Genomic DNA, 22,217 nt, shown 5'->3' on the forward strand with positions numbered 1-22,217 from the left:
CTTGATATTTTTGACCTTATCACTTTAATCCAACACCGGAGTTTGCCTTGGAGTTTGCTTGGAGTTTGCCCAAGGCACGTGTGTGCTTGGCGTGTGGGTGTACTTTATGTGTTCGTGTGTGCATGTCTGTATGTGTATGTGTGAGTGAAGAGCCAGAGTGGGTCGGGGGAGGAAGGGGGCCCAGGAGGCCCACGGGGCGAGGAAGGAGACCTGCCTGCTCAGCCACCCTCACGTGACAGCTGAGCAAGTGCCCGCCTTGAGCCCGGCTGGCTCTAGGTGAGGACAACTGCACCCTGGCTTTGCACACCCTCCCTACATCTACCTGGAGGGTCATGCCCCCTGTTTGTCATCTGGGTTAGTACTGCATCCGTGGAGGCTGGTGGCCAGAGCACTGGCCCTGTGGCCTTGCCCTGTGGCTGAGCGGGGAGCTTTATGTAAATTCCAGGCAAGACAAATATTCGATCTGATGTGCTCTGGAAGCGTTCCCATCAGCTTCCCAGGAGGAGGGCTTCAGAGCTCCAAAGAACAAGGCTTGAACTTTGTACAAAGAAGGAAAACCCTGGACCTGAAGTGGCCCCCATCAGCCCCTCCATGAATTCCCTTTGGCTCCCTGCTAGCCCCCCCACGAATTCCCTTTGGCTCCCTGCTAGCCCAGACTTTGCCGCCACAGCCGTGACCACCGGCTCCCTCTCCTCTCCCCTTTCACATCTCTGCCAGAGCACAGCCTACCGGCTGCTCCTTCCACCTGTCATGCAAGGGAAGGCCCCGAGCCACCGCCTGGGCTGCACCCTCTGCCTTTCCTCCTTGGACCGGAGCCCACTCATCTAGGAGCTATCTCCCACACCTTCATTCATGCTGCCGTCCCTTCCATCCAGCACCTGGGGATGGCCAGCAATCTGAGCCTTTGGAGGTACAGCAGTGAGTAACCTTAAAATGAAGCTTTGAAGCACTTCCCAGCCTCTGCCCTTGGTGGGCACTCCGGGAGTGTTTGCTGAATGGATAAATGAATGATAAATATCACTTGCTGCCTTCTGTTGTAATGATTCTGCAGGAACTTCTCCACACATAGGTCTAGAACTACATGCCGTGTTCTGCTTTAGACACTGAGTTTCTATATGTTCTCAGGGTTTACTATTCTTACTGTGGTTTAATCACTAAGTCGTGTCCAACTCTTGTGACCCCATGGACTACTGTAGCCTACCAGGCTCCTCTGTCCATGGAATTTTCCAGTCAAGAATACTGGAGTGGATTGCCATTTCCTTCTCCAGGGGATCTTCCTGATCCAGGGATCGAACTCAGGTCTCCTGCATTGCAGGCCGATTCTTTACCATCTGAACTACCAGGGAAGCCCCATTATTCTTACTAATAATAACAAAATAGCTAACACTGTCTGGCTCGTCCCATATGCCAAACAATGTGATCAGAGTGTGCATGATCTTCTCACAAGAATGCTGTTGGTAGGAGCTATTATTAGCCTCACTTTGCAGCTAATAACTGAGGCTAACCCTTGGACAGCAAGGAGATCAAACCAGTCAATCCTAAAGGAAATCAATTCTGAATATTCATCGGAAGGACTGATGCTAAAGCTCCAATAATTTGGCCATCTGATGTGACGAGCTGACTCTTTGGAAGAGACCCTGATGCTGGGAAAGATTGAGGGCAGGAAGAGAAGGGGACAACAGAGAATGAGACGGTTGGATGGCATCACCGGCTCAATGGACATGAGTTTGAGCAAACTCCAGGAGACAGTGAAGGACAGGGAAGCCTGGCATGCTGCAGCCCATGGGGTTGAAAAGAGTTGGACACAACTTTGTAGCTGAACAACTGAGGCTAATAACTCAGAGAAGTTCAGGGATTTCCCCAAAGTCACATCGCTAGTCAGAGGTAGAGACAGGACTCTTCCAGTGATCTGACTCCGGAGCCCGGTGTTTAACGTTTACCAAGTAAGTGAACTCTCGCCTCCCTGGTGGCTCAAACGCTAAAGTGTCTGCCCGCAATGTGGGAGACCTGGGTTCAGTCCCTGGGTCGGGAAGATCTCCTGGAGAAGGAAATGGCACCCCACTCCAGGATTCTTGCCTGGAAGACCCCATGGATGGAGGAACCTGGTGGGCTACATGCTCCATGGGGTCGCAAAGAGTCGGACACGACTGAGCGACTTCACTTCTCACTTCAGGTGAGTGAATGACTCAGAGTTCTTGATATTCTTGTAACTGAAGGAGTCAAATCACATGAGAAGTGGCCCCGCTGGCCCTGTCTGTGCAGCGAGAGGGGTACCTGGTGCGCAGCAGCCCAGCGCCCGCACAAGCACGCCGCTGCCCCTTGGCTCTGTCCAGTGCGCCATCTGTGCTGGGTTTGCCACCGTGTCCCTTACACTCGCCCCTCGAGCAGACCACGCACTGGCCCCTGCATTAGAGGTTCCTGATACAGTCTCTGCTCAGCCGGACCTGTGGTTTCTGTACCTGAAAATATGGATTGTTATTTTTTTCTTTATGGATGTGGCGGGTTTTATTTGTTTCTGGGTTTTTGTTTGCCTGTACTTCCTTTTTCCACACTATGTGGTATGCAGGATCTCAGTTTCCCAACCAGGGATTGAACCCGTTCCCCCTGTGGTGGAAGCACAGAGTCTTAACCGCTGGGTCTCCAGAGAAGTCCTGAATCCTTCTTAAATGCAGCTGGTTTGAAGATTTTTGTGGGGGGGAGAAGGGAGGGGAAATAACCAGTGAGGAATAAACCCCAAATTCCAAGATAAACCTGGGTCCATGGCGATATGCAGGCTCATAAAATGCTCTGGGGCATCCCAGCTTGGTGGGTGTGGATGCCTGTCAGACCCTGCAAGACAGTCGTTCCTTCATTCATCCTCAGAAGCTTAGGTGCTCATGCAACCAAGCAGTGATGGAATTTGGAGCTTTGGGATCGTCCAGCGAGGGCAGGTGGCTAGGCAATAGTGAGTTAGACAGTTGTTGAGCAGGAGAGTGGCACGGTCCAAGCTCTGCTCCCTGAGGACCTGTCTCCCTGCCCAGTGGAGGATGGAATAAGGGGAGGGCAGGGGGAGATGGCGTGGAGGCTAATGGCCGTGGACCAGGAGAGAAAGGGTGAAGGCTTGGATTGGGGGAGTGGGGCCCATGGAGGTGGCTGGCAGAGGGGAGAGGGCAAGGTGGGAAGATGCTTCCTAATAGATGGGACCGAGCTCTAAGTGAGGGATAGAGAGCGGAATTCAAAAGCCTGAATGTTTGGGAGACTCTCTGATTGGGAGGAATCCTGGAGAGGCCATTTCTGGGTGAATAATAGCTATGCGTTAGTAGTTCAGTCGTGTCTGATTCTTTGTGACCCCATGGATTATAGCCCGCCAGGTTCCTCTGTCCATGGAATTCTCCAGGCAAGAATACTGGAGTGGTGAGCCAGTCCCTTCTCCAGGGGATCTTCCCAACCCAGGGCTTGAACCCTTGTCTCCCGCATTGCAGAGGTTTAGCATGTGAGCCCGGAGAAGGCAATGGCAAGCCACTCCAGTACTCTTGCCTAGAAAATCCCATAGATGGAAGAGCCTGGTAGGCTGCAGTCCATGGGGTCACTAAGGGTCAGACACGACTGAGCGACTTCGCTTTCACTTTTCACTTTCCACTTTCACACCTTGGAGAAGGAAATGGCAACCCACTCCAGTGTTCTTGCCTGGAGAATCCCAGGGTCGGGGGAGCCTGGTGGGTTTCCGTCTATGGGGTCACACAGAGTTGGACACGACTGAAGTGACTTAGCAGCAGCAGCAGCAGCAGCATGTGAGCCACCAGGGAAGCCCAAATAATAGTCGTAGTTATCGGAGAAGGCAATGGCAAGCCACTCCAGTACTCTTGCCTGGAAAATCCCACGGATGGAGGAGCCTGGTAGGCTGCAGTCTGTGGGGTCGCTAAGGGTCGGACACGACTGAGCGACTTCACTTTCACTTTTCACTTTCACACATTGGAGAAGGAAATGGCAACCCACTCCAGTGTTTTTGCCTGGAGAATCCCAGGGACGGGGGAGCCTGGTGGGCTTCCGTCTATGGGGTCACACAGAGTTGGACACGACTGAAGTGACTTAGCAGTAGTTATAATAGATATTACTGGAGCGTGACTCTGTGCCAGGCTCTGTGCTAAATGCTTTATGTTTTCTATCATATGCAATACAAGACACCTCTGAAGTAACGACTGTTGCGTTTCCATCTTGCACTTGGGGAAACTGAGGCATGGTTAACTCAACAGAGGTGACACAGTGTGAGTAACTGGTAGAGCTAAGATTCGGCTCTAGGCAGCTGCCTGCAGAGCACCCCCAGGTAACCCCTACCGGTCGCTGCCTCTCGATCCACAGGCCGGTGGGAGGCCGGCGTCGTTTTTGCCAAGGACATGGATTTCCAAGCTGGAGAGCTGAGCGGAGACGACCAGGACGAATGCTGCTGCTGCCAAGGCGCTTCAGTCGTGTCCGACTCTGTGACCCCACAGACAGCAGCTGACCAGGCTCCTCTGTCCCTGGGATTCTCCTGGCAAGAATCTGGGAGTGGGTTGCCATTTCCTTCTCCAATGCATGCATGCATGCTAAGTCGCTTTAGTGTGTCCGACTCTGTGCGACCCCATGGACAGCAGCCCACCAGGCTCCTCTGCCCACGGGATTCTCTAGGCAAGAGTACTGGAGTGGGTTGCCATTTCCTTCTCCGCAGGACGAATGAGGATCACATTAAAACCAGTGTCAGTGCAGAAGAAGCACTGCAGGGAGGAGGCCGGTAGCCTGCCTGGGCTCCTCACTCTGCCTGGTGGGGACATCAGCCCAGAATATCAATGAGAGGGCAGGGGAGGAAGGAAAAGGAAGGAGAGAAGAAAAATCGCTGCCCGTCATACCTGTCCTTTGGTGAGGCCAGCTAATTATCAAACCCTCGGCAATAAAATATTTCGTTTTGGTGTAATTGCAAAGTAATTATGTGGTATGGGTTGTGTATTAATCGTGTTGATTAATAACACTCAGGTAGTAATTAAACATCTGCTTCATAATCAAGTGTGGGCTGAAGCTTAATATACATGCGTGCACGCATGCGTGCCTGGGCCACATGCAAAGCTCCTTCGTCCCTGTGGGTCTGTGTGTGGGTGTGTGTGTGAGAGAGAGAGAAAGAGAGAGAGCCTGGCTGAGTTAAGCCACCCCTCCCCTCCCCACGGTACAACAGGCCTTTGTGCCCCCAGCTCACTGGCACATGGGGAGGGACCGGCCTGGGCCTGGGCTATGCCAACCTGCAGCCACTCTCAGAACAGAACCCCAGGCCCCCCGTGTGTCTCTTTCCTGGCTGAGCTGCCTGGCTAGCTGGGTGGGCACAGGGACTCAAGGGTTCCAAACAGAGACGTGCTAACACCCTTTGCTATCAGTATTGGATGGGTTGGGCTTTGAGGGGCCTTTCTTGGGCAGATTGCTTTTCCCCAGAGCTAGGAGAAAGTTTTTATTAAAGGACCCACCAGGTCTAAGGCTCAGGTAGCAGCCCTGCACACCCTGGATTTAATAATCTGATCCCAGATGATGCTGTATCCAGTGCCTGGATCCTGGGGTTCTAGCCTGGATCCTCCTACCCCTACCTGCTATGTGATCTTGGGCAACTAGTTCTCCTTCTCTGTCCCTCAGGTTCCAGATCTGTAAAACAAAGAACACTGAGCTTACATGTCTCCAGGGGCCTTTCCAGATCTGCTGTACTTGGATTCTAATTTGGTTTGTACTAATTAGGAATCAGAGACAATTTAAATTCAATACATATGATCCTTAGTGGGTAAACAATTGGAAATAATTCCTTCCTTTATGACTTCTCAAAGGCTCACTCATGAGCAATGAGAACCCAAGCTAAAATCAATAGCTTTTATTTTTAAGGCAGAGAAATTGCAGATTCCTTGAGCTGCTGGGTATTGCAATTCATTCTTGTATTTTAAAATTTTATGTTTATGTTTATGGACTGCCATTAGGTAATATGGATCCATCCTGAAGGTTGATTTTTTTCATTAACTTAACTCATTTTACTTATTAGTTCACATTTATAGCTTGGGTTTAATAAGCACACGGCACAAAAGTCATAAAACAGCCCTTTTCTTTAGCAATATTTTAAAATCAAGACTCTTCTCTGAGTCATCCCACATTTATTTGCTCATAATTTGCTTCTCCTGTGATTTGAGGCCCAACACTGCCAATTCCAGCCGCTCCTTTGACCTTGAACTTCAGTGTCTTCATTTGTATTAGGGGAAGGTCACCACTGATTAATAAAAGCAATAAATGTTTACCTTTGAGAAAGCAAGCATGCAACAATCACTTAGTTTGTTCGGAATACCTCTTATAGATTATCTGGTTGAAGTCCACATCTCTGTATTTTTTTCAGTTTAGAGGGGAGGCACCTGAGGCCCAGCGAGGTAAACTGACTTGCCTGAGAGAATGCATGGGGACAGAGACAGAGCTGGGATGCAGACCCAACTTGTCCTAACCCAATCATCACCCCCTACACGCACCTGTGTTACCTCCCTAACCTGCCAGTTTCAGTACCCCCCCTCCCCTCCCCTCCAGCAACCCCTCATCCACCTCCATCCCCACCATCAGGCCCTGCCCACACTCCTTCCATCCTCTCACCATCTGTTTCCCCTTGCCTGGTTTCCTAGCTCTTGTCAACCTCCTGAAGCATGTTTCTGCTCTATGACCTTCAGTGGCTCCCCACTGCCTTTGAAAAGAGTTCACTGTCCTTGGTCCTGCATTCAAGGACCTAAATCATCCAGCCCCTTCCTGTCTCATTTCTCATTCTACCCCTATGGACAGCCTTGCCTCTAGTCCTGAATACCCACCTCACTGGAGCGCCTCCCTGCCTTTGCTCACCCTGGTCCCTTTGCCCACCGTGCCCTCATCGCCATGCATTCAAATCTGTCTCCTCCTCCAGGAAGTCTTCCCAGGGGCCCAAGCAGGAAGGGGCCCCTCCGTCTTCTGAACTGAAAGCAGTGATGAGCCCCCCGAAGCCACTTTGACGTATGGAGACCTGGGCATGGTCACTCTTCCCTGTAACAGGAGCTCTTTTGAAGGCAGAGTTGGTACCTCACCTGGGGCTCCCAGAGTCCCAGTACACAGCCGGTGCTCTATTAATGCTCGCCATTAATGCTCCTGTCCTTTGAGGTCTCCAGGAAATAGAACCAGGGCCAGCCCAGTGCAAACTTGGCGAGAGAGTCTGTCCAAGTTCTATGGGCTTCCAGCAACTCTGCTTCCCTCCATTCCTACGCACTTCCTTCTGTCTGCTCAGAGTCACTCCTTCTTGGTCAGTGACTGGAACATGCAACCATGAAACCTGTCTCCACCTGTCGAAACTTCCCCATCTTGGGCCCCGGTTACTCAGCTTACTGCTGCATGAAGAGCCCTCTTGTTTCTGACAAGTGAAATCCAGCCGTGACCTTAACAGCGAATCATGGTGTGAACAGCAGACGTGGAGGGGCAAAGCACTCCTCCATATCCAAGCCTGAAGACCCTCTGCTTTATGGGTGGGGAAACTGAGGCCCAGGGGAGGGGGCAGGGGGACTTAACATAAAGGCCTTGGCTGGACTCCCAGTCATTGCTCCCTCGGGGACTCTCTACTACTTCCTGGGTTGCCTTGGGCACTAGATTTCGAACCACAGCCCTCTCTGTGGGCACGGAACGTTATGGTTTGCAGGCCTTTTCCCTTAGGTGGTCGTCTTAGCAGCTCAGTGCGGGGGTCCCTGAGAGGCTCAGAGAGGCAGGCTGCAGCTGCGATCACAACAGCCAGTGGCTAGTGGCTGGAATCCAGGTCTGCTGGTCCGCAGTGCAAGGTGCCACCACCTGCTGGCTTCCCCGCTCGCTGGCAGCAGCGCCAGGTGTCTACCAGGCTCTGCCTGCAGGCTCTGCCCCCAACTGGGGCAGGCAGCCCCAGGGGCCATGGAGGACACCGAGCCAAGAAAGCGGCCAAGGGCAGGACATGCCACCCTCCTGGGCGGCAGTCAGGGGAGCATGGGATCTGGGGATAAGTGATGTGGGCCAGGCCGCATGGCAGGGCCTGTGAGCACAGGCCCAACTCATAGCCAGCAGAGCAGGGCTTCGGGGGCCACCATGGGGTGGCCCGGGCACTCTACCTGGCCACTCCCCAGCCCCGTTGGCCACTCGGCCGTGTCCTCTCCATTCGGCATTTCTGGGCCCCGGCTTCAGGCAGCACCTTCATTCACCAGTGACCCACCCACGTTTACAATGTCCACACATTCACACATGCAACTCCCCCACTCCTTGCATGTGTTATGTGACACAAAGGCTCCCGAATTTCTCTAGTGGTCCTTCTATTTTAAACAGTCTAGACAGCAGCATCCCACAGCAGTCAAGAACTTCTGCCCTTAAATCAGCTCTGGAGTTCAAATGCAATTGGTGCTGTTTTAACAACTCTGTGTCTCTGCTCATTACTTAACCTCTCTGAGCCTCAGTTTCTCATCAATAAATTGGGAAAGCTAGGAATGTTAGGATTAAAGGGGAACTTGTGTGGAAAGCACTGACCACAGGACTCTTCCATCTCATTTTCCAACCACCTCATGGGCAGCTTTGGCTCCAAGTCCTTCCCCTCCCCCCACTAGGTCTCCCCATGCCTTCACTCACCCGGGCACCCTGCCCACGGTGCTCTCTCTCATCTGCACACACACACACACACACCTGCCCTCTCCTCCAGGAAGCTTTAATGTGCCTGCTGATGTCCATCAGTGCCAGCATCATAAGGGCATTAGAGGAGGAGGAACCTCGGGCTTCCACAGTGGTCCAGGGTTTGAGACTCTGAACTTCCACTGCAGGGGGCACGGGTTTGATCCCTGGTCAAGGAATTAAGATTCCGCAAGCATGCAGCACAGCCAAAAAAAAGAGAGAAGGAAACTTACATTGGCATCTCTGCCTGTGAGTTGTTTGAGGTGGGGTGGGTGGTGGTGGTTAGAGCTGACTTGGAGAGATTGTTGGGATTAGTGGTGAGTCTGACACCCCCTTTCACAACTAGAGAAGCTAGGAACCCCACAAAGGGGAGGATGTCCCTGAGTGCTCAGGGCAAGCTAGTTCCGTGTTGGGGCTGGAACCCAGAACTCCTGCCTGCGGATCCAAGGGGTCCAAGGCTGCCACCTCCTCCTGGGAGAGAGGACGCCCCCCGCCTCACTGCCAAACAAATTGAGGGGGTGGTCTACTTCTCTCATCAGGTTTTAGGGAGCATGGGCTGCGATGGAAATGAGAGGGTGGAGGTTGAGTGTTCCGCCTATGAGCTGCTTCATCAGTTGGGGGAGGAGGTGGAGGCCCAGAGAGGCTGAGACACATCCATCATCCAGATGGGGGTTGAAGCAGGGACCACAGGCGGCCATGGTGAACCTGGGAAAAGTCACAGCTGCAGAGAGGCTGCCAGAAGGGTCTCCACTGTCACCTCGCTCCTGCAGCCATCCATTTGGCTCCTCATCATGCCCTTATTGGGAAACGCTGAGAACGCCACCCTCCTGGGGAATTCGCCCCCCACCCTCCAGCCCTCCCAGTTCTCATGTGCCGTCTGGTGACATTAGCTCAGCAGCTTGCAGAGTGCTAATGACATTTGCATTTTGCTGGCTGGGGAAATGTGGGCTGGGGTGTGGGGAGCCCGTGGGTAGGTGGGGAGTTGCCGCCAGCAGGGAGAGGCAGGTACACTGGGCTCCGGCCGCACGCTGGGCTGTGAAGGGGGAGACGGGGACGGACAGTGGGAGCTGAGACACGAATCACCGGTAACATCCAGAGATTTTTTGTCTAAGGACTTGCCAAGGGCACAAGGTACCTCCCAAGTCCAATGCTCCGACTCTCACAGACCCTGCTCTGGGTCGCCTCCCTAGCTTTTTGGAGTGATGGCTATAAGCCAAATGCTCTGCCGTGGCCCCACAGACTTAGGAGAGTCATTTTCACTCCCTGCAATCCTTCAAGAGAGACGCTACTTGTTTTCTTGTTCTGCAGACTAGGAGGCTGACTCTCTGAGAGGACGCCTGCTTCCCCAGGGTCTCTGACTCCTGGAGAGATGTTGCCCTGACATGTGACGGAGGTCCATTTGCCTGCAAGCCCACGCTCCCAGCCACCCTGAGCACTATCTCCCATAGCTTGTCCAGGCTTGGACGCAGTCAGAGAACCACTCTCCCTTCAGGCCTGTGAGCAGCATTCATCTGTCAGGCCGTTAGCAGAGCCTGTGCCCACGCTGCTCCAGGGGGTGCCCGTCTGACAACCACAAGGGAGGGCGTGGCCTGGGAGAGAGCACCCAGCCATGGATTTGGTGAAACCTGCGGTTTCGGCTTCACTCTGCCACCAACTTGCTCTGTGACTTTGGGCAAGTCGCTGCCCCTCTCTGGGTGGGGGGGTCTCTCCATTGGTAAAATGAGGATATTGGTCTGGCTGGATGGAGCATCCCAGGAGTGTATTTTCACACGAGGAAATAAACGCTCTCCACCAACGCTCATGAACTCTGTTTCCTCCCACTCACTCAGACATATAAAATGATGTTTCACATCAAAGCAAATCAGGAGACATTCATCAAGCCTCCCGCTCTGCAAAGGGCGCTGTGCTAGACACAGTGGGCGTGACGCTTGCGTATTTCTATTCAGGACGCACACACACAGGTGTACGCATATCTTTGCATCTTGGAATTGTTTGCAGGCAAGTTCAGCCGGGACCTAGAGGGTGACTCCCCAATCCTGAGGCCCAGGCCCAGGCTCCCGCCTGCCAGCCGCCCTTCGCACTCTCTCCTCAGGTCCCGGAGTGCATTTTAAACAAGCAGACCTTGAGCAGTGTGAGCTGATGGGGTCCCCCACTAGCAGTGGGGGAATCGTGACCGGTTCTGCTTGTCTCTCATAGGTGGGCATCTCCTTGACATCCGGGGCTTGCAGGGACCAGACCTTCCGACACTGTCATCAAAGCAACGTGAACCCTTTGCATTTGAACTCTAAACACGTGGGCACAATCTTTTTCCAGACTTCTCAACACCGGCTACCCAGGTAAGGGAGCTCGCGGTGTTCAGCAGCTTTTGCTGGTTTTTGTTGCTGCTAACAGCAGCCGTCGGAGGACACCCTAATCATTCTTTATCACTGTGTCTTGTTGTATTCCCTCCATTAGCAGGAGAGCCCAGTGGTTAAGGCTTTAAAGTCGAACAGAGTTGGGTTCCAATCCTGAGTCACCAGTTACTAGCTGTGTGACCTTGGGCAGGTTTCTCAACCTTTCTGTAACTCTGCTTCCTCCTCAGTCAAATGAGAAAGCAACAGTACCCCTCTCTTGGGTTTGTGGTGAAGATAAAATGAAGTAATATATAAAAAGCCCTTAGAACAGGACATGTAGTAAGCTTAGAACGCAGTAAGCATTAGCTGTTACTAATAGCATGACTGTACTTGTGACAATCTGTAATTAACTCATCCTCATGTTGAGTCCTTATCTGTCTCCTGCAATAGAATATGGACTCCAGAGGACAGGGGTTCCTCTGTCTCATTCCTAGTTGAACCCCCAGATCCCAGCAGAGTAAGAAAGTGAAAATGAAGTCGCTTAGTCGTGTCCAACTCTTTGTGACCCCATGGACTGTAGCCTACCAGGCTCCTCCATCCATGGGATTTCCCAGACAGGAGTACTGGAGTGGGTTGCCATTTCCTTCTCCAGGGGATCTTCTCAACCCAGGGATCGAACCCAGGTCTCCTGCACTGCAGGCAGACGCTTTACCGCCTGAGCCACCAGGGGAAGCCAGCAGAGTAAACTGGCTGTTATTTGCTGAATGAATGAATGTGTGACTGAAGCTGTTTTACCTATATTATGCAGGATCCTCAGGGTAATTCTTGAGGGTCCTTGCACTTATAAGGATAATCACTTGGTTGTATGTGATAAAAATGCAAACTAAAGTTCCTTAAGCAAGAGACAGGTTGATTTTTCTCTAAGGAAATTTCTAAGCTAAAGGGATCCTTTGACACAAAAACATTAGGGACCCAACTTCCTTGTGTCCTGTGGTTGTACCCATCGCTCGGCTACATGACCCATGACGGCCTGGGGCAGTCTCTCCATTCTGGTCGGCAAGAAGGAAGAGATCGGAAGAGGTTGAGACGGTGCCCCTTCCTTTAAGAGGGTACACACATCACTTCCTCTCAGGCCGCATTGGCTGGAATGGAGTCCTGTGGCACAGTTAGCTGCAAGGGAGGCTGGGAGTTAGTGTCTTTAATCTGGGGGATTATCTGCCCAGTTATAATTCTATTAAAGAGAAAGGAGGGGCAGTGGATACTGAGGGACCCTCTGCCTTGCCGGATGATATGATTTCCCCCTTTTTTTCATCCTCCATGCCTTCTTCCGCAGCCCCAGAAACCGGTGATCCTTTTACTGCCTTCTTTGCTTTGTTCCGTTTCCAGAATGTCATATAATGGAATCATATAGTAGGTACCGTTATCAGACTGGCTTCTTTCACTTTGCAATATGCATTCCTCCATGTCTTTTCATGACTTGATGGCTCTTTCATTTTTATCACTGAATAATATTCCACAGAAGGCACCACAATTTGTTTATCCATTCATCTGTTGAAAGAAATTTTGGTTATTTCCAGTTTGGGGTGATTATGAATAAAGCTACTATAAACATTCATCTGCAGGTTTTTGTGTGGACATAACTTTTCGGTCAGTTGGGTGAATGTGTCGGAGCATGATTGCTGAATTGTACAGTTAGAGTGTATCTCGCTGTTTAAGGAACGGCCAAGCTGTCTCCCACAGTGGCTGTTTCCCTTTGCCTCCCCACCAGCAGCGAGTGAGAGCTCCTTTTGCGCCATCTCATCACCACCAACTGGTGCTGGCAGTTTTGTAGATTTTTGTCCTTCTGTCAGGTACATAGCGCTATGATCCCCACTTAAAGCTGAGGATCCTGCGACAGAGAGAGCAGCTTGCCCAAGATGATGCAGCAGGTCGGAGATCGAGGAACTGTCCCCACCTGCTTGACTACTGAGTCCAGTCATGCCCCGCTGCCTCTGCCCTCAGCAGGTCTCTTTGAGGCACAGGCCGAAGCCATGGGGTGACTCTTCCCACCCCAAGCTCAGGAGGGCCCTCATTCACTGCGTGGCATCTGTTTTTCGCAGCAGAACTAAAGTTCAGTGAACAGAACAAGGAGGGATGGGGGCGGAGTGAATGGATTTGAGTCTAGGTTGGAGGCGTCTCATTAGATCAGCCAAACGAGCCCCCTAGGTGGGGCAGCGGACACAGGGTGGTGTGGTGGGGTGGGGTGATAAGCGAAGTATTAGTTTCTCAGTCGTGTCTGACTCCTTGCAACTCCACGGACTAGAGCCCGCCCAGGCTCCTCTGTCCATGGAACTCTCCAGACAAGAATACTGGAGTGGGTTGCCATTTCCTTCTCCAGGGAACCTTTCCGACCCAGAGATTGAATCCGGGTGTCCTGTGTTATCAGACAGATTCTTTACTGTCTGAGCCACCGGGGAAGCCAGGCAAAGCCTGAACTGAGGTCAGTGCTGCATCATTTGGGAGCCAACATTCATTTCAAACCTGATAAAGCAAGAAGATACACAACGTATTCATTATTTTTTGTTTGTTTTGTTTTCCAATATCGTGGCAATCTGGGGCCTGTTTATTGGTGTCCAAGGTTCAAGAGATGCCCAGGTCTGTACCCTCTGCTTCCTTCCTTGTGGGATTCAGTCCCTAGTAAGCACTCCCCACGTGGCATAAGGCAGCGGCCAGCAGTTCCAGGCTGACATCCTGTTCATTGCAAGCCCACTGAAAGGAGAGCTTCTATTTCCCAGGAGTGAATTAGAGCCCAGGTTGGAGAGATCTCACTAGATCAGCCAAAACACAACCCTAGGTTGGGCCAGACAGCTGGGAAGGCTGGGGTTCGGGTAAGCCCCACAGGCTGCTGGCCTGTGCCCCGTCCTTGGGTCTGAGGGGAAGGCTAGAGCTGCTGCCCAGGTCAGAAGAACCAGTGACGGGCCAGAAGTGAAGGTCGGCTGCAGGGAATACGGAAAGTCCCAGAGTCGGAGCTTATTGGCCGGTCTTGGGTCACATGACCACCTCTGACCAATCACTGAAGGAGAGAATGTGCTCATTGACCAGACTAGGCCAGTGTTGAGTGGTCTGTGTTTGGAGGGGTGTGTGCGTGTGTTGTGGGTGGAACGATTCAGCCTGAAAGTGTGAGAGGGCTGGTACCACAAAGCGGAAACCCGGGTGCTATTTTCAGAAGAAGGAGGAAGGGATGCTGAGCAGGCACAGCAACAGGTGCTCCCTACTGGTGCCGTGCAGGGGGTGGGGCTGATTTGTCCTGAGCAGACCCTTCCTGTGGCTCACAGCACCCGGTAGCTTCTCTCTGACAGATGCACTCGGCTTCACTGGATCAGGTATCTGAAAGCCTTTCACACACACACGCACACACGCACACACACTCACACGCACGCACACACACTCAACGCACACGCACACGCACGCACACACATGCACGCACACACACACACACACAAACACACTCACACACACACACTCTGCAGGTGGCGCTTCACTTTCCGAAAGCATTGTCCAGAAAGCAAGGGCGTCCTAAATTGAGTCCTTGTGTTCCCTAGTAACCACCACACTATTTGAGCTACCACTTGAAAGTGAAAGTCGCTCAGTTGTATCCGACTCTTTGAGACCCCATGAACTATATACAGTCCATGGAATTCTCCAGAATATTGGAGTGGGTAGCCTTTCCCTTCTCCAGGGCATCTTCCCAGCCCAGGGATCGAACCCGGGTCTCCCACATTGCAGGTGGATTCTTGACCAGCTGAGTCACAAAAGCTACCACTTATGTGTTGGCTTTGGGTTGCCCTTCCCGTGCTGGGAGGGGCTTTTGATTTCTTTTCGTCACCCCACTCCCTCATCGCTGGGGAAAGTTTCTTGAGCCACTTTAGCATTTGTGTGTGTGTGTGCTAAGTCGCTTCCGCCGTGTCTGACTCTCTGTGACCCTATGGACTGTAGCCTGCCAGGCTCCTGTGTTCATGGGATTCTCCAGCCAGAATACTGGAGTGGCTTGCCTTGCCCTCCGCCAGGGGATCTTCCCAACCCAGGGATCGAACCCGCATCTCCTGCATTGCAGGCAGATTCTTTATGCCTGAGCCATCAGGAAGCCCACTTTAGCATTTATTTGCCCTAAATGGCCTCCCAGAAGACCTGGCCTCTGACAACCCAGAGAGGGCCCACAGCCCTCCCCTCAGCCACCTCCTTCCTGGGGCCTCTCGGAGGGATGGGAGAGGAGAGGAGGAGGTCACTGGTGGAGCTGGAGGGGCCCCAGGAGTCCCTGGGTTTGCAGGCCAGCCTCGTAGTCCCAGCTGACGTCCACCGTGGAAGCTCTGTTATGCATTTACGGTACGGCGTATGATTTCATTTGAAAAAAGATTGCCCTGCAGAAAAAAGATGGAAAACCACAGTGTTTGATGCTGCCTCCCAGGCAACTGTGGCCAAGTGCTGTTTAAGATCTGTCCTTTGCTGATTTCGGTCAACCACAAACCTCCTGGCCCTGAGCCCGTGTCTCTCTCTCTCTCTCTCCCCTCTGAATTCTGCAGCTCCGACTCACCGCACAGACCAACTCAGCGCTGAGCACCACCCTGCCTTATATGGGATGCTCACTGCTCTTGGGTCAACATGTATTCATTCATTTCTACAGCCGTTGTCTTTTGAGCTCCTACTGTGTTCCAGACACTGTTTATTTGCTGGGGATTAGGAGTGGGCAAGGTCGAAAGGTCCCTGCCCTCAAGGATCCCTCCCATCTCCTCTGTGAGATCCACTGAGGGCAGGATCTTTCCTCTGGGTTTTTTGCCCCCAACCCCTCATATGGGGTCTCATTCAATGCCAAACTGTAGTTAGACTTGGCGGGTGTTTGTCACAATTATTTTCCACGTTATTTTTTAAAGCCCCCACTTATGACCGATGCTGCAGAGACACTGGAATGATTTGGTCCCACCCTCTAGGACTGAGAGTTTAAGATGAAGCTGGCGATGGGCCCTGAAGAGGAAGGAAGGTTAGAGATCTGTATGCAAACACAGTCAGGGGTGTGCACGAGTCAAGAGTAGACCAACCTCTCCACTCCCAGCCAGCGCTGGGGGCCCTGCTCCGAGCCACCTGGTTATAAGGGAGATAGGCATGAAAATAAGTCCTGTCATTTGAGGTGGAGAATGGGAGAGTTTGGAGCAGAAACGTGAAGGAAGGCTAGGAGCTTCAAAGACCAGTTCAAGAGGACTCTTCTGGGTGCTGATAGCTGTGGGAGATCAGGGGAAAGCGGTGTATTTGATCTGGGCTTTGAAAACTGGGTAGGACATGGGACAGGTGAAGATGCTGGGGGGAGGCTTTCTAGGAGAAAGAACAGTGAGAGCTGAAGCCTGGAGGCCGGAGCTCTGGAGCTGGGAAGACTGTACCAGGCAGGAAGTGAGATGCAGGCAGTCAGCTTCTTCTGTGCAGTCCTCCAGGCTTGGCCGCGCAAGGCCGCCTTAAACCACAGGCTGGGTTTGGAGCTGAGTGGCCCTTCGGTTTTCCCCTTTTCCCTTCCATGCCCAGGAGAGGGAGTTTTGGAGGGGCCCTTTAGAAGAGACAGTGCTGCACACCGACCAAGAATAATTAACCTTCCCATCTCAAGGTTCTTTACAGAACTTCGAAACGATGATCAGGGACAGTGTTGCAGGCAGCAGGCCTAGTAGCAGACCCTGCGCTGAAGGTAGGGGCACTCTCCAGTTCTTGGCCCCACTGTGCTGAGGACCTCAGCCTCCCTGTGCTGTAGTTTGTGCTTTGTAACATGAGGGGTGAGGCCCCTTCCAGCTTTAAAGTTTTATTCTGACTCAGACCTGGGTGCAGACCCCAGCTCTGCTACTGGTACAGGCTTGGCCCTCTGAGCCTCAGTATTCTCATCTACAAATTGTATCACTGATGCTGTTGGTGGTAACGTTATTTATATTTTCAGTTTTATAATAACTCTGTGGGAGGAATCCTCAACAGACTCTTTGTATAGATGCCTGAAAGGCAGCCTATGTCCATGTCCCCCAAAATTGGGTGATGGGGTCAAGAGTCACACCCCTCCTATCTCCAAATGGGGACATAGCTCCCTTCCTCAAAATCACATTCATTCATTCATCCATCAAACATGCCGTGTTCTGGGGTCTCTGAGAGGCACGTGGGATCCTGTTGATCTTGTTGAATGGGGCACCCACGCTGCCTGCTCTCAGCAGCTCAGACTGCTCGGGGCAGTCTCTGCCCTCCAGCTGGCCCCGTGGGTACCTCTGGCCAGTGGAGCTCATGGCAGCGTAAGCGCACTCAGGTCTGCAGATTGGAACGCGGGGAGAAATCCCATCCTGCCTCCTGCAGTTCCTGGAGCTTTGCATAACCCCTTCCTTTCCACCTTGGGGCTAATGGATGAAATGCCACAGAATCCACCACATCTGGCTGGTCTGGTGTATGCATGGGTTGGATTGCCAAGACCAAGCTTGGCATTACACACAGGAGGGCATTTGGGAGAGAAAGCCCCGCAGTGGGCCTGGGTTCCAGGGTTGTGTTCTACTCTTACTGCCTATAATGCTTGTTTGGATCCCGGATTGCAGCGGGCTCAGGGTCCTTCCGGAGGACACCAAGCTGGCAAGTTGGGGGATGCTAAGGGCTCCTGTCTGCCTTGTGCTCACCTGACCCTCTCCTGGTGGCTGAGGGCATCTCACGCTCTCTGGTCCCCAGCGTCTAGCACAGAGTCAGGCGGGCCAGGCTTCAGTCAGGGGTTGGGGAATGGTTGGACGGGTGGGTGGATCACAGGGGAGTCACTGGCACACACACTGTCCTCGCCTTGGCCCAAATTTCCAAGGCGATTTGGTGATATCAGGTCCTGGGTTTGTTTTCTTTGACAATTTGATTTGGGTTCCTGTGCAAAACCAGTGGTTTTCAAGTAGTGGAGTAAACACAAAACAAATGGCTTTGGGGGCCTGTCAGTTTTTCAGCTTCAGTTGCAGGAGGCGGCGTGGTGTGTACCCTGATCTAAGGATGAAACCTGAGCTCTGTCAGACCTTACATCTATCTGTCAGACACACAAGAGTTCAGACCCCCGCTCCAAGGGTGGGTAATCTTGGGCGTGTTATTTAGTCTGAATCAAATTCTGTTTCTCATCTGGAAAATGATAATACTAATAGCTTCCAACCCATAGTGCTGTGATGAGCATTAGATTAAATAATGGGTGTTACAACGTGGAGTAGCGCTCTGGGCTCATGGTGGATGCTCAAGAGAGGATGATGATGTATTTAATGACCCCTTAAGCTATTGTGGCATAGACTTCTCCCTTCTGAACACATTTTTGCAGAGTGCTTTGCATTTTTAAGACAAAAATTATTTTTGAAGGTTATTGTTATAGAAGTAATACATGCTCCTTAAAAATTCAAGTGGAAGGATTTGAATAGAAAAGCCAGTACCCCCCACCCACTGTCTGCAGACTTCCAGCTCTTTCCCTCCCCTTCCCCAGCAATATTCTCTTTGAATGCGGAGTTTCCCAAGTCTGGGAATTTTCTCCTTTTTTTCTGCCTTAAGGGCAGATAGACCAGTCAGAGGGGAAAAATAGAGAGTTAGCCGTTGCATCAAATGGCCATTAGGGCCAAAAGTGCTACAGTTAGTGCCATGGTCCTGTTGGAGCCAGGGCAGCCTGCGTGTCCTTGGCTCCAGTTTGCTCTGAGCCTTGAGGGTCTCCAGTGTTGTGTCCTGGAGTCCTGGGGCGGTAGCCTGAGGGGTTACATTCCTACCAAGCTTGAGGTGGGAGGCGCGTAGACACAAGTCTGGCCATGTGGCCAGGCCCTCTTTTGTCACCCTGCCCCACGGCTCGGTCCAGTCCAAGCTTCCGTGTTCCTAGCAAGACAATTGCTCGTTCCTGTCCACCTTCTGACAGTATGCTCTTCCTGTGTGTGTTCTCTGCTGCCTTCCAGAGGATTCTGATGCAAGATCAAGTTTGAGAACAACAGGCCGGCAGCCAGGGTCTAATCCACTGCGGTGCAGTCACACTTAGAAGGGGTGAAGGAGCCCACGCTGGGGAAGGGGGAGGTTTTGGGAAAGGCTTGGATTATGGATGACTTAAAGGTGGACAAAGACATCTGTGTGTGACTTAGGGGAGGGGAGTGGATTCCTGGCAGAAGGATCAGCCCGTGCAAACTCCCTGGGGCGTGATAGAGCCCTGGCATTCAAGGCACTTCGAGGGGTGTTGCTGGGCGTGGGGGAGGGGAGGGCACTATCAATAAGCATCTTGTGCTCTGAGTTTGGGCTTTTCCCCAGGAGCGCCGGGGAACATGGAAGGGTTTATGCAGAGGAAGGATGGTGGGAAAGATGGATGGTTGCGTGGGGTTCCTGGATCACAGCAGGGGCAGGCTGTCTTCTGGAGGGCATGGCTGAGACTGCAGCGGATAAAGAGAAGGAGCCAGTGTGGGGCTGGGCCTCCCCGAGTCATGGAGGAGCCCGGCCCTGTTGCTAGAACATTCTCTCAGGAGAGTACAGAGCCCAGGTAGCCATCTTTGTCCCTGTCTGGCTGTAACTGTCTGGTACTGCAATTAGTCTGTGCATTCATGCCGTCCATCCCCAGTCTCTAGTCGCTGTTTCTGGGGTGAAAGTGAAAGTCGCTCAGTTTCGTCCAACTCTTTGCGACCCCATGGGCTATACAGTCCATGGAATTCTCCAGGCCAGAATACTGGAGAGGGTAGCCTTTACTTCCTTCAAGGGATCTTCCCCACCCAGGGATCAAACCCAGGGCTCCCGCATTGCAGGCAGATTCTTCACCAACTGAGCCACAAGGGAAGCCCAAGAATACTGGAGTGGGTAGCCTATCCCTTCTCCAGGGGATCTTCCCAACCCAGGAATCGAACCTACATTGCAGGTGGATTCTTTACCAACTGAGCAGAAAGGACTAAAGTGCCTTCTGCACATCTGGGATCTGGGTCCAGAGTGAGGCGCCAGGAGAGGGCAAACGGAGATTCCCTCTGAGGCTGGGGAAGGGTAGAGGCTGGGGAGGTGGGAGAGCCCTGGAGTGGATGACGGTGTGGGTCAGGAGGGCCCCTGGCCTTCCCAACCTCAGTGCTGGCTTGCAGAGCCCCCTGAAGAGGAGGAGGCCAAGGAAGCCCCCAGCCCAGCCGCCTCCTCTGAGCCCAGGCCCCCTCGCTGTCTTCCAGGGCCAGGCCGGCACTTGAAAGGGAGCCGGGGCCTCTCCCAGGCCTCTTGATTGGGAAGGGGCCTCTGATGAGCTCATCCTGTGGTGAGTCCAGAGCTGGGAGGATGCTGAGTCCTCAGGGAGGCCAGATTCGAGTGCCTCTGTAGGGCAGAGGTGGGGCAGGTATGAAACAGGTCTCTGGCTAGAGGGCCAGACAGGGCCCTTTTGCCTGGCAGGGCAGCAGATTTGGATGGCAGCTCCTGCTCTCTCTGCCCTCACTCCCAGGGCTAGTTTAGGATGAAGTGCAGTTGCCTGGAACCCAGTGATGCTCGCCCAGTGTATTCGAGTATCATGTTAGCCCCAAACAGCAATCAGCGGTGGTGTGCAGCAGGAGCTCAGAGGAGCTATGGTTCCAGCTGAGGACAGACCAGCCAGGCCCTGCCCTCTACATCCCCTTCCTCAGGGGCTCAGAAATGGCTCAGGCTTTTCTGTTTTCCTCTCAGTCCAGATTTAACTCTCAAGGAAAATGACCAGCACAGATTTGTGGACTCGCAAGCTAAGTGGACTAGGAGGGCTTCCAAGATCATCTGTTTTGGCTTCTTGAGAGGTATTTATTAAGCCTCTGCTTACATACCTCTAGTGATGGGGAGCTCACTACTAACCAAGAATCCACTTTCATTCAGATTGCTCTGAAAGTTATTCTCCTGCTTGACATAGACTTTGGGTTCAAATCTTACTTCTGCCACTTCCTGTGCAGTCTCAGGCAAGTGACATAACTTCCATAGCTCTGGCTTTCTTTCATGTTAAATGGGTCTGATAAATATTGCTGTGTAGTTGCTCAGTTGTATCCAACTCTTTTGCAACCCCATGGAGTGTAGCCCACCAGGCTCCTCTGTCCAGGGGATTTCTCAGACAAGAATACTGGAGTGGGTTGCCATTTCCTTCTCCAAGGGATCTTCCCAACCCAGAGATTGAACCCGTGTCTCCTGCATTGGCAGGTGGATTCTTTACCACTGAACCACCTGGGAAGCCAAGGTTTGATAAATACTGACTTCTCATTTATATTTAGACTAGACAGCTTTACAACCATGAGCAAGTCAGATCTGTCCGCAGTGCATAGGTCTGGTGCCCAGATAAGACTTTGCTGTGGGTCTGCAGGTCCACAGCCAGTCACATCACCAGGGTGAATGCCCAGCCTCCTGGCACACGGTAGGTGCTCAGCAGATAACGGGGTGCACCTTCTCCTCCCGCAAGTCGAGCCAGCAGTGCCTTAAGACAAGGCCAGCCCCCGTCCTTGGCTTTTATCCTAACTCAGAGACCCAGAACCACAAGATGCTCTGAGCTGCCACACAGCAGTGGTCCCTGAAGTCTTCCGGGAGGTCAGGCTCCTACAGGACTCTGGATTCCTCACCCTTCTGCAGAGCCCCACCTCCTCACAGCACCTGAGGTTCTCTGCAGGCTTTTAATGAGGTTGGCCAGTGGGTCTGTTCCATTTCCTCACATCTTACACAACAAAAGATAACAAGGAAGTACCCAGGCCAAGCCACAGGTGGAGGAGACGGGAGGTGACCTCAGGCCTCCTGACCTCTGACCTCAACCTGCTACCACCATGCTTCCTGTGGGGCGTGGACATCACCCTCCACCACACCACTGGTTCCTCTGGAATCCTGTTTTATTGGTGACTGTTTTGGTTTTGTTTTTAACAGCTTTATAGAGGCAAAATTTATGCACCATAAAATTCTCTCACTTTAAGGGTATGATTCAATGATTTGTAGTAAATTTATGAAGTTGGATAACCATCACTACAATCTAATTTTAGACTATTTCCATCACCCTCCAAAAGAAACCTGGTTCCTATTTTCTGTCAGTCCCTGTTCCCGCCCCCTGCCCCAGGCAACGACCAATGTACCCTCTGTCTCTATAAATTTTGCCTTTTCTGGACATTTTTTATAAAGGGAATCATGCATTGTGTGTGGACTCCTGTTTTTCATAGCCTGGTGGAGGTGGGTGGAGACCACGTCCACTCTTTCCATAGCCGGCCAAGGCCAAGTCGTAAGTGTGCTTTCAGAGAGCTGTAAGGACTCATA

General features: G+C 52.3%; 1 protein-coding gene across 5 annotated transcripts in view; it reads left to right on the forward strand.

The window, feature by feature from the left end:
* Window positions 1–22,217, forward strand: part of TSPAN18 (tetraspanin 18) — a 207,213-nt gene that overhangs the window by 126,742 nt on the left and 58,254 nt on the right. For 3 of the 5 annotated variants that reach the window (XM_055423891.2, XM_055423892.2, XM_055423896.2), the window contains one exon: window positions 10,852–10,991. The exons of the other annotated variants lie outside the window; for them this stretch is intronic. The gene's annotated coding sequence lies outside the window, so the exon portion shown is untranslated. The remainder of the gene's footprint in view (window positions 1–10,851; window positions 10,992–22,217) is intronic. 5 annotated transcript variants of the gene reach the window in all.

This window comes from Moschus berezovskii, chromosome 14, assembly GCF_049115385.1.
Source record: "Moschus berezovskii isolate FMDL1 chromosome 14, NW_MosBer_1.0, whole genome shotgun sequence".
Classification (NCBI taxonomy): Eukaryota; Metazoa; Chordata; class Mammalia; order Artiodactyla; family Moschidae; genus Moschus; species Moschus berezovskii.